This window comes from Balaenoptera physalus, assembly GCF_965194825.1.
Source record: "Balaenoptera physalus genome assembly, chromosome: 18".
Taxonomy (NCBI): Eukaryota; Metazoa; Chordata; class Mammalia; order Artiodactyla; family Balaenopteridae; genus Balaenoptera; species Balaenoptera physalus.
Genome location: NC_138899.1, coordinates 35088287 through 35099787, shown reverse-complemented (window position 1 = coordinate 35099787; position 11501 = coordinate 35088287). Strand labels below are relative to the sequence as shown.

At 37.3% G+C, this 11501-nt stretch overlaps 1 long non-coding RNA gene across 1 annotated transcript in view; it reads right to left on the bottom strand.

The window, feature by feature from the left end:
* Positions 1 to 2611: 2611 nt before the first annotated feature.
* The window catches only part of LOC309647488, a 65304-nt gene continuing 56414 nt past the window's right edge, over positions 2612 to 11501 (bottom strand). Inside the window, exons 2-3 of the long non-coding RNA XR_014256078.1 lie at positions 5508 to 11501; positions 2612 to 5453 (exon numbers count right to left, since the gene is read on the bottom strand). The exon at positions 5508 to 11501 is cut by the window's right edge and continues 27026 nt beyond it. This is a non-coding gene — a long non-coding RNA (uncharacterized lncRNA). The remainder of the gene's footprint in view (positions 5454 to 5507) is intronic.

The window sequence follows — 11501 nt, the reverse complement described above, 5'->3', positions numbered from 1 at the left end:
CGGGCAAGTGGGGGCCACTCTTCATCACGGTGCGCGGGCCTCTCACTATCGCGGCCTCTCCCGTTGCGGAGCACAGGCTCCAGACGCGCAGGCTCAGCAATTGTGGCTCATGGGCTTAGTCGCTCCGCGGCATGTGGGATCTTCCCAGACCAGGGCTCGAACCCGTGTCCCCTGCATTGGCAGGCAGACTCTCAACCACTGCGCCACCAGGGAAGCCCTCAACGTTTGAATTTTAATGATTATTTGGATAAAATTTTTGTTAAGATAGAATTCAAATAATTAACTTGATCAGTACTGTCTGGCAGCATAATTGCTGCCTTCCCTCTTCAACCAAGCTTTTTCATCATTCTTTGACCCCTACTAACACTAAATTTACTTCTACTTAAATAATTGAACTTCTTTGCTTAATATTATTTTTCCTATGTTATACAATAAACACAAATAAGTCATAAAGTATTCATATATTGCCCCTTGCCTTAATGGATATGCTTTTTTTTAAAGTGCTTTCTACAGAAGAAGCATACAATGATAGCTTATTTATTGATAGAATAATGAATATAATTGAAATGGAAAGATAAGAAAATCACACTAATGACATCAAAGAAAAAATGTATAGAATATTGGAAATTAGAAAGAAGTTTTAAAATTTAGACTATTTTTTATAAACTGAAAGTAAAAAGTGTCAAGTGGCAGCACTGCCAATCCAACCATGTCCAATCGTTCTTTGTTGTTCCTGATACCACATGTTATTCACTTTGACACCAAAACTCACCACTGGAGTTATAATGACTCTGGGCCCAACCAAAGTCCTTTTGTTAAGAATGCAAAGTAGCCATAAGACAACTGGACAGTCATCAGTTAAATGGCATTTTTCTATAATAATTGTGAGACTTGGCACTTATATCTTAGTTACAAAAAAAAAAAAAAATCATTGTCAGATACTACAGCTATATAGGGAAATTGAATCACAGGAGAGAAGCGATTCACATAAATTTAATTGAGTCATGTAATACAAATAGTCCAGAATTGACTCAGATAATACAAATAGTCCAAGAGAAAATCATATCTGTAAGAGATTTCAACCATTCATTTGAAAGAAAAGGACTCTTCTATTCAAAAGAGAATATATTATAGATTGGGCAGGGAGAAAGGTGATCACTGAATAATAGAATACCTTGACTAAGAAGCTGAATTAAACAAAACCGCAGTTGTTTAGAATTTCTTCAGTGTTGAGGATAATTAAGATATATGGCCAACTTTGAACTCCTCCACAAAATAAGATTATCTCAAATTTACAAGTCATGCATATTTTGAAAAAGAAAACAAATAGTAAATGAAAGAATTAATTAGCTAAGGAAGTTGAAGAAGATATTACCAAGTGAGAGGTTGATGATATTATTCCCTGCAGGGGCGCATCTGCCTGTCTCTCAGAGATGGACATCATTGCGGCCGTGAACAGGAATGGAAAAGGGAAGCCAGTTTACAGAAAAGCGTTTCCTTGTTAAATAGAGACGAATTTCAGATTTGGGAGAGCAATAAAATTTGTCACACATGATTGACATAACAAGCAGTGACAGTTTTCCTTTGATGCTTGCAAACTGTTCCAGCTGTACAGCACATGACTGATCTACTGGAGACAAGGGGTATCAGTAAATGTGGTCAGAGACGAAAAAGGAAAACCAAAATATTTTGAACCCCTTGCATAAGTGAGTCTATTGAATTGTGAGTATGTTGAACACTCACATGAGCAGTGGGGGAAAAAAATACATTATCTTAGAATATATGATTATGTGTGTTTGTGGGTATGTATATCCACGCACCTCACCTCACTCAACGGCCCCAGGAGAAAAATAACCTGCTTTATTCCAAAGATGATGGATTCTCTAAGAGACAATGATGAACAATATGAGTTTTCTTGTTTTGTTTGTTTGTTGACAAAGACAACTCTAATAAGCCCAAATCAATAAAATGTGTCAAAATGTTTTATACAACTTACACATATGGATATGGAATCAGAGTGTATGTTACTTGAATATCACAAAATTTTCTCCTGCTTTCTGGCATCATTCTTCCCTTTACTAGTCAAATTAAACTGCTCAAGTACTCATTCTATACATAAGAGGGTCATGACCCTCCCCCACCAATCCCGCCACTACCAGTGTCAGTGGCCAGCTGTGATACCGGTGGGGTTGGTTTAATGCTTACTTCTGACTCACATCTCTCTGCAGCTCACTTACCCATGACTGCTGATCTCAGAACCATGTCTCAGCTCTGCCACAGGCCTCTGCTCCCTTTATCCCTGGCCATTGCCAGGATGCTCTTCCTTTTTCCTTCATTTGTTGAAGGACAACGTACATAAAGTTAACGTGTAGTAGACATTTACCAATCTTTTTATGTGTAAAAGAGAGGATTTAATAGTCAAATAAACAATTTTCAATCTAATCTCACACATCATGTTCTTAAAAATATACAAGCCTTCTTCTCCATATGGAATCCCTCACCATTTCCACTTGAAGTTCTAAGCCTCCTACCTGCATGTCTGCTTCTTTTGAAATCCATTAAAAAAACACACACACACAAATCCCACAAAACAAAACAAAGCCTAAAATAAAAAAGCAAACCAACCTTACAAAACAAAACAAAGCCTAAAATAAAAAAGCAAACCAACCCTACAAAACAAAACAATGTCCCTGCTAATGCCATCAATATCTCACATACTTATCACTTTATTATGTAGTAATTTAAATCTATGCCTAAAATATCCCTGATTTATGTTATACTTATCTTTTACAACTTTGCAATCTATCAATTTTTTCTCCCTGTAACAAAATACAGTTTTGTTTCAAAAGGAAATTCATCTTTCCTTTTAGGCCCATAAGTTGATACAGCAACAGATTGTAATGTATCATTTCTCCCCAAATAGATGTAAAATATAGAGGATAATGGAGATTGCTAAAAGGAAATTTTAGACTACATTAAAATTAGAATAAAATATAATAATGCTAAGACTACAAAAATGAAAACAGTAATCTAGAAAAAGAACTGTGTTTGCTATAATAATTCAGTGCTTATCAAATACCTATTTTGAGATAAGCAGTGGATTCCCAATGGAGGAAATGTCATAAATAAGTTGCAAAGGGAAAATTTTGGATCATCCTTGATTTTTTCTGAATATCAATTAATTTCTTCAGGAATATCTTGAAATGTGTTCCTTTGATTTTCATGGATCAAGCATAGTTCCTCTTTTTTTTTTTTAACATCTTTATTGGAGTATAATTGCTTTACAATGGTGTGTTAGTTTCTGCTTTATAACAAAGTGAATCAGCTATACATTAACATATATCCCCATATCCCCTCCCTCTTGTGTCTCCCTCCCAGCCTCCCTATCCCACCGCTCTAGGTGGTCACAAAGCACTGAGCTGATCTCCCTGTGCTATGAAGCTGCTTCCCACTAGTTATCTATTTTACATTTGGTAGTGTATATATGTACATGGCACTCTCTCACTTCATCCCAGCTTACCCTTCCCACTGCCCGTGTCCTCAGTCCATTCTCTACATCTGCGTCATTATTCCTGTCCTGCCCCTAGGTTTTTCAGAACCTTTTTTTTTTTTTTTTTTTATTCCATATGTATGTGTCAGCATACGGTATTTGTTTTTCTCTTTCTGACATACTTCACACTGTATGACAGACTCTAAGTCCATCCACCTCACTACAAATAACTCAATTTCGTTTCTTTGTATGGCTGAGCAATATTCCATTGTCTAAATGTGCCACATCTTCTTTATCCATTCATCTGTCGATGGACACTTAGGTTGTTTCCATGTCCTAACTATTGTAAATAGTGCTGCAATGAACATTGTGGTACATGACTTTTTTGAATTATGGTTTTCTCAGGGTATATGCCCAGTAGTGGGATTGTTGGGTCAAATTGTAGTTTTATTTTTCTTTTTCTAAGGAAACTCCATACTGTGCTCCATAGTGGCTGTATCAATTTACATACCCACCAACAGTGCAAGAGGGTTCCCTTTTCTCCAGACCCTCTCCATCATTTATTGCTTGTAGATTTTTTGATGGTGGCCATTCTGACTGGTGTGAGGTGATACCTCATTGTAGTTTTCATTTGCATTTCTCTAATGATTAGTGATGTTGAGCATCCTTTCATGTGTTTGTTGGCAATCTATATATCTTCTTTGGAGAAATGTCTATTTACGTCTTCCACCCTTTTTTTTTTTAACATCTTTATTGGAATATAATTGCTTAACAATGGTGTTCCGCACATTTTTGGATTCGGTTGTTTGTTTTTTTGATATTCAGCTGCATGAACTGCTTGTGTATTTTGGAGATTAATCTCTTGTCAGGTGCTCTGTTTGCAAATATTTTCTCCCATTCTGAGGGTTGGCTTTTCATCTTGTTTATGGTTTCTTTTGCTGTGCAAAATCTATTAAGTTTCATTGGTCCCATTTGTTTATTTTTGTTTTATTTCCATTTCTCTAGGAGGTGGGTCAATAAAAGACCTTGTGGTGATTTATGTCATAGAGTGTTCTGCCTATGTTTTCCTTGAAGAGTTTTATAGTGTCTGATCTTACATTTAGGTCTTTAATCCATTTTGAGTTTATTTTTGTGTGTGGTGTTAGGGAGTGTTCTAATTTCATTCTTTTACATGGAGCTGTCCAGTTTTCCCAGCACCACTTATTGAAGAGACTGTCTTTTCTCTATTGTAAATTCTTGCCCCCATTATCAAAGATAAGGTGACCATATGTTCGTGGGTTTATCTCTGGGCTTTCTATTCTGTTCCATTGATATATATTTCTCTTTTTGTGCCAGTACCATACTGTCTTGATTACTGTAACTTAAAATGTAGTCTGAAGCCTGGGAACCTGATTCCTCCAGCTCCATTTTTCTTTATCAGGATTGCTTTAGCTGTTCGGGGTGTTTTGTGTTCCATACAAATTGTGAAATTTTTTGTTCTAGTTCTGTGAAAAATGCCATTGGTAGTTTGATAGGGATTGCACTGAATCTGTAGACTGCTATCTGTAGTATAGTAATTTTCACAATGTTGAAATTCTTCCAATCCAAGAATATGGTATATCTCTCCATCTGTTTGTATCATCTTTAATTTCTTTCATCAGTGTCTTATCGTTTTCTGCATACAGGTCTTTTGTCTCCTTAGGTAGATTTATTCCTAGGTATTTTGTTGTTGTTGTTGCAATGGTAAATGGGAGTGTCTCCTTAATTTCTCTTTCAGATTTTTCATCATTAATGTATAGGAATGCAATCGATTTCTGTGCATTAATTTTGTGTCCTGCTACCTTACCAAATTCACTGTTTAGCTCTAGTAGTTTCCTGGAAGCATCTTTAGTATTCTCTATGTATATTATCATGCCATCTTCAGTGACAGTTTTACTTTTTCTTTCCAATTTGGATTCTTTTTATTTCATTTTTACTTTGATTGCTGTGGCTAAAACTTCCAAAACTATGTTGAATAATAGTGGTGAGAGTGGGCAACCTTGTCTTGTTCCTGATCTTAGTGGAAATGGTTTCAGTTTTTCACCATTGAGAACGATGTTGGCTGTCGGGTTGTCATATATGGCCTTTATTATGTTGAGGTAGGTTCTCTCTATGTTTACTTTCTGCAGGGCTTTTATCATAAATGGGTGTTGAATTTTGTCAAAAGCTTTTTCTGCATCTCTTGAGATGATCATATGGTTTTTCTCCTTCAATTTGTTAATATAGTGTATCACGTTGATTGATTTGCGTATACTGAAGAATCCTTGCATTCCTGGAATAAACCCCACTTGATCATGGTGTATGATCCTTTTACTGTGCTGTTGGATTCTGTTTGCTAGTATTTTGTTGAGGATTTTTGCATCTATGTTCACCAGTGATATTGGCCTGTAGTTTTCTTTCTTTGTGACATCTTTGTCTGGTTTTGGTAACAGGGTGATGGTGGCCTCGTAGAATGAGTTTGGGAGTGTTCCTCCCTCTGCTATATTTTGGAAGAGTTTGAGAAGGATAGGTGTTGGCTCTTCTCTAAATGATTGATAGAATTTGCCTGTGAAGCCATCTGGTCCTGGGCTTTTGTTTGTTGGAAGATTTTTAATCACAGTTTCAATTTCAGTGCTTGTGATTGGTCTGTTCATATTTTCTATTTCCTGCTTGTTCAGTCTCAGAAGGTTGTGCTTTTCTAAGAATTTGTCCATTTCTTCCAGGTTGCCCATTTTATGGCATAGAGTTGCTTGTAGTACTCTCTCATGATACTTTGTATTTCTGCAGTGTCAGTTGTTACTTCTCCTTTTTCATTTCTAATTCTATTGATTTGTGTCTTCTTCCTTTTTTTTCTTGATGAGTCTGGCTAATGGTTTATCAATTTTCTTTATCTTCTCAAAGAACAGCTTTTAGTTTTATTGATCTTTGCTATTATTTCCTTCATTTCTTTTTCATTTATTTCTGATCTAATCTTTATGATTTCTTTCCTTCTGCTAACTTTGGGGTTTTTTGTTCTTCTTTCTCTAATTACTTTAGGTGTAAAGTTAGCTTGTTATTTGAGATGTTTCTTATTTCTTGAGGTAGGATTGTATTGCTATATACTTCCTTCTTAGAACTGCTTTTGCTGCATCCCGTAGGTTTTGGGTCATCGTGTTTCCATTGTCATTTGTTTCTAGGTATTTTTTAAATTTCCTCTTTGATTTCTTCAGTGATCTCTTGGTTACTTAGTAGTGTATTGTTTAGCCTCCATGTGTTTGTATTTTTTCCAGATTCTTTCCTGTATTGATATCTAATCTCATATTGTTGTAGTCGGAAAAGATACTTGATACAATTTCAATTTTCCTAAATTTACCAGTGCTTGTTTTGTGACCCAAGATATGATCTATCCTGGAGAATGTTCCATGAGCACTTGAGAAGAAATTGTATTCTGGTTTTTTTGGATGAACTGTCCTATAAATATCAATTAAGCCCATTTTATTTAATGTATCATTTAAAACTTGTGTTTCCTTACTTCTTTACATTTTGGATGATGTGTCCATTGTTAAAAGTTGGGTATTAAAGTCCCTACTATGATTGTTTGCTGTTGATTTCCCCTTTTATGGCTGTTAGTATTTTCCTTATGTATTGAGGTGCTCCTATGTTGGGTACATAATTTTTTACCTTTGTTATATCATGTTCTTGTATGGATCCCTTTATCATTATGTAGTGTCCTTTTTGTCTCTTGTAATAGTGTTTATTTTAAAGTCTATTTTTTCTGATATAAGAATTGCTACTCCAGCTTTCTTTTGATTTCCATTTGCATGGAATATCTTTTTTCCATCCTCTCACTTTCAGTCTGTATGTGTCCCTAGGTCAGAAGTGGGTCTCTTGTAGACAGCATATATACAGGTCTTGTTTTTTATCCATTCAGCCAGTTTACATCTTTTATTTGGAGCATTTAATCCATTTACATTTAAAGTAATTATCAATAGTTATGTTCCTATTAACATTTTCTTAATTATTTTGGGTTTGTTATTGTAGGTGTTTTCCTTCTCTTGTGTTTCCTGCCTGGAGAAGATCCTTTAGCATTTTTCGTAAAGCTGGTTTGATGGAGCTGAATAATCTTAGCTTTTGCTTGTCTGTAAAGGTATTAATTTCTCTGGCATATCTGAGTGAGATCCTTGCTTGGTAGAGTAATCTTGGTTGTAGGTTTTTCCCTTTCATCACTTTATGTCTTGCACTCCCTTCTGCCTTGTAGAGTTTCTGCTGAAAGATCAGCTGTTAACTTTATGGGAATTCGCTTGTATGTTGTTTGTTGCTTTTCCCTTGCTGCTTTTAATATTTTTTCTTTGTGTTTAATTTTTGATAGTTTGATTTATATGTGTCTTGGCATGTTTCTCCTTAAATTTATCCTGTATGGGACTCTCTGTGCTTCCTGGACTTGACTGACGATTTCCTTACCCATATTAGGAAAGTTTTCAACTATAATCTCTTCAAATATTTTCTCAGTCCCTTTCTTTTTCTCTTCTTTTTCTGGGACCCCTATAATTTGAATGTTGTGTGTTTAATGTTGTCCCAGAAATCTCTGAGACTGTCATCAATTCTTTTTATTCTTTTATCTATAATCTGCTCTGCGGTAGTTATTTCCACTATTTGATCTTCCAGGTCACTTATCGGTTCTTCTGCCTCAGTTATTCTGCTATTGATTCCTTCTAGAGAATTTTAAATTTCATTTATTTGGTTGTTCATCTTTGTTTGTTTGCTCTTTAGCTCTTCTAATTCCTTGTTAAATGTTTCTTGTATTTTCTCCATTCTATTTCCAAGATTTTGGATCACCTTTACTATCATTATTCTGAATTCATTTTCAGGTAGACTGCCTAATTCCTCTTCTTTTGTTTGGTCTGGTGGGTTTTTACCTTACCCCTTCATCTGCTGTGCATTTCTCTGTCTTTTCATTTTGCTTAACTTACTGTTTTTGGGGTCTCCTTTTCACAGGCTGCAAGTTCATAGTTACCGTTGTTTTTGGTGTCTGCCTCCAGTGGCTAAGGTTGGTTCAGTGTGTTGTGTAGACTTCCTGATGGAGGGGACTGGTGCCTGTGTTCTGGTGGATAAGGCTGGATCTTGTGTTTCTGGTAGGCAGGACTGCGTCCAGTGGTGTGTTTTGGTGTGTCTGTGACCTTATTATTATTTTAGCAGCCTCTTTGCTAATGGGTGGGTTTGTGCTCCTGTCTTGCTAGGTTTGGCATAGGGTGTCCAGCACTGTAGCTTGCTTGTCGTTGAGTGGAGCTGAGTCTTAGCATTAAGAAGGAGATATCTGGGAGAGCTTTTGCCGTTTGGTATTATGTAGAGCCAGGAGGTCTCTGGTGGACCAATGTCCTTAACTTGGCTCTCTCACCTCAGAGGCACAGGCCTGAAACCCAGACGGAGCACCAAGACCCTGTCACCCACACAGCTCAGATGCAAAGGGAGAAAAAAAAAAACAAAGAAAGAAAGAAAAAAAATAATAAAATAAAATAACGTTATCAAAATAAAAGATTAAAAACATTTACAAAAATAAAAAAAAATTAAATTTAAATTAAAAAAGAAAAGAAGAAAAAAATGACATAGAGAAACCTGGGACAAATGATAAAAGCAAAGCTATACAGACAAAATCACACAAAGAAGCATACACATACACACTCACAAAATGAGAAATGGAAAAATATACATATATCTATATATATATTAAAAAAAAAAGGAAGAGAGCAACCAAATCAATAAACAAATCTACCAATGATAATAAACTCTAAATACTAAATTAAGATAAAAATAAAACCAGAAACAAATTAGAGGCAGAAAGCAAACCCCAAGTCTACAGTTGCTCCCAAAGTCCACCACCTCAATTTTGGGATGATTCATTGTCTATTTAGGTATTCCAGAGACACAGGATACATCAAGTTTATTGTGGATATTTAATCTGCTGTGCCTGAGTCTGCTGGGAGAGACTTCCTTTTCTCTTCTTTGTTCACACAGCTCCTGAGGTTCAGCTTTGGATTTGGCCCCGCCTCTGTGTGTAGGTCCCCTGAGGGCATCTGTTCCCTGTCCAGACAGGACATGGTTAAAGTAGCAGCTGATTAGGGGGCTCTGACTCACTCCAGTGAGGGGAGTGAGGGGTACAGAATGAGGGGTGAGCCTGCAGCAGCAGAGGCCTTTGTGACGTTGCAACAGCCTGAGGCATGCCATGTGTTCTCCTGTGGAAGTTGCCCCTGGATCTTGGGACCCTGGCAATGGTGGTCTGCACAGGCTCCTGAGAGAGGAAGTGTGGATAATGACCTGTGCTTGTACACAGGCTTCCTGGCGGCTGCTGTAGCAGCCTTAACATTTCATGCCCGTCTCGGGTCTGCACTGAAAGCTGTGGCCCATCTCTGGATCTTGTTTAGATGGTGCTCTGAATGCCCTGTCCTCACACACCCCAAAACAATGGTCTCTTGCCTCTTAGGCAGGTCGACTTTTTCCCAGACTCCCTCCCGGCTAGCTGTGGTGCACTAGCCCCCTTCAGGCTATGTTCATGCAGCCAACCCCAGTCCTGTCCTTGGGATCTGACCTCCTAAGCCTGATCCTCAGCTCCCAGTCCCCAGCCGCCCTTGTGGGTGAGCAGAGAAGCTTCTCGGGCTGGTGAGTGCTGCTCGGCACCAATCCTCTGTGCAGGAATCTCTCTGCTTTGCCCTCTGCACCCCTGTTGCTGTGCTCTCCTCCGTGGCTCTGAAGCTTCCCCCCTGACACCCCCAGTCTTCACCATTGAAGGAGCTTCCTCTTGTGTGGAAACGTCCTCCTTTACAGCTCTCTCCCAGAGGTGCAGGCCCCAATCTTACTCTTTTTTTTTTTTTAATCCCTACTCTTTTGTCTCTGATTTTTCTTTTTTCTTTTGCCCTACCCAGGTATGTGCAGAGTTTTTTGCCTTTTGGGAAGTCTGAGGTCTTCTGCCAGCATTCAGTACGAGTTCTGTAGGAGTTGTTCCACATGTAGTTGTATTTCTGATGTATTTGTGGGGAGGAAGGTGATCTCCACGTCTTACTCCTCTGCCATCTTGAAGGTCTCACAGCTCCTCCTTTATTGACACAAAATCACAGCTAGAATACTTTATATTCTCATGGACAATCATGACCAAGAATCAAATAAATAATAAGTAAATAACTATGTATATAATCAATTTTAGATTTTTTCCAATGTTAGATTGGAATATATTAGCATATACATATGTATATACTTATATATATATTTATATAGTTGGAATATATGTATAGTTAGAATGTGGTTTTGATATGTTTATGTTACTATATAAATTCATTTTCCGTCCATTCTCAAGAGGATATCATTCCCTAAGGAGAAAGAGAAATGTTATTTCTTGTTTTGCAATATTATGTAAGGTAAAATCTACATACCATCATAAATTTTAATGGCTTTTCTTCTATTCCCTATACATAATTTGTACAAGTTGCCAATTTCAATACCTTACTACAAATCTATAGATTTATACAATACACAGTAGACTTCCATGCCTGTAAGTGTTCTCTGGCATCTGGATTTCACTCTGTGAACGGCCAGAGAATCATCAGCACCACTCCTCTTCTTGGCTTTCCCCAGAACAGCCCTCATACAATGACTAATGGGATTTGCTCTATAAATACACAGCTTTCTTGCACCTCAAGTGGGATAACTCTCAAAGATATATTCTACAGTGACTCCCAGAGTCCATCAGTATGATTATTTTTTAGCTAGCTACAATAATAAACATCTTGATAATGCACAGTATTCAAAGCTAAGAGTCCCCTTCAAGAACACACGACTTATTCCTCCAGTTGCTTGGACATTTGTCAGCTGGAAATCCTCAGCTGTCAGCCATCTGGAGAATTTGTCCTTGGATAAAGATAGGTGCTTCTCTCAATGTTAATCCCTTCTTTGTGGCAACTGTATCCAATAGTAGAAAATACAGACATTGAAGACTCATTCCCTTACCCTCAAGTCAGGAAAAATCTAAAGGATGATAATATTACTC